Source organism: Chrysochloris asiatica, unplaced genomic scaffold, assembly GCF_000296735.1.
Source record: "Chrysochloris asiatica unplaced genomic scaffold, ChrAsi1.0 scaffold00147, whole genome shotgun sequence".
Taxonomy (NCBI): Eukaryota; Metazoa; Chordata; class Mammalia; order Afrosoricida; family Chrysochloridae; genus Chrysochloris; species Chrysochloris asiatica.
The window spans coordinates 304,660-306,038 of NW_006408665.1; positions in this window are offsets into that span (position 1 = coordinate 304,660).

Sequence of the window (1,379 nt, forward strand, 5' to 3'; positions counted from 1 at the left end):
TTCATGATCACTAGCAATTAGAGATGCAAATCAAAACAACAATGAGATATCATCTCACACCAGCAATAACAGCAAAGATAGAAAAAGTAGAGAACAATAAATTCTGGCCAGGATGTAGAGAGCCTGGGACCTTCCTATATTGCTGGTGGGATAGCAAAATGTTCCAACCACTCTGGAAAACAGTAGGGTGCTTCCTCAGACAGCTGGAAATAGAATAACCAGCAATTCCTTTACTTGGTATTTATCCACAAGAAATATGAGCCATAACACAAGTAGATATGTGCACACCATGTTCATAGCAGCACTATTTACAATGGCAAAAGGATGAAGACAGCCTAAGTGCACATCAATGGAAGAATGAATAAACAAACGTTGGTGCATATACACAGTGGAATATTATGCTACCTTGAAGAATAACAAGCTGCAAGCCACCGCATAAGATGGATGAACCTTGAGGAGATTATTCTGAGTGAAATTGTTGTTGTTGTTAAGTGCCGTTGAGTCGGTTCTGACCCATAGCGACCCTTCATAGGGTTTCCAAGGAGTGACTGGTGAACTTGAACCACCAAGCTTGTAGTTCAAACGGCTTTGCAGTCTGGCACATTAATTCACACCAGGACTCCTGAGTGAAATTAGTCAGTCACAAAAAGAGAAATACTGCATAAGACTGTTATTGTAAAAGCTTAAGAATAAATATCCACACTAAAAGATAAACAAATTAACTGTTGGTAAACAGGGTGTAGGGGACGGGGCAAGGGGAGGGAGGTGAAGGTGGAGAGCAAAGTAGGGAATGGACACAGGATAGTTTGGGTGTTGGAAGGAGTACAGTACACTAGAAGGGGAAGGGGAATGGAAAAACAAGGCAGATGGGAGAACATGTAGGTAGATTTGCATGGGCTAAGTGGTACAGAGGTAAATAGTGATGTATGCTCAACCTCAGAACAACAGGGGTCCCAGATACAGGGATCAAGGGCATTGTTTGAATGGGCAAAAGGGAAAATAATGTTAAGATACTTGACTGTCTTTTGAATCTTGCTTTCCATTGCCTACTACTGTAAAATAGACACTTGAGGGAGAGAGAAAGGAACAGCTGGGAACATCACCTTAGAAAACTTGTAAGTTCATCTTCAGCTTATAACTGACTGGAATACCTAAAACAGGGCTAAAACTTTCCCTGGGAAGGAGGCTTCCTGTGGAGCCTTTGCATTGCATAAGACCATAGGTGGAATCTGGATCCCTATCCAGAATCTTCTGAGGTGAGAAATTTCCACCGGAAAGAACAAGTAGGCCAGCCTGGTGCTGCTAGAACAGAAAATATTTCTTGAAAGAAAGACCAGCAGGAAAAATCAAAAACAATAATGGCAGTCTGACTACTACAA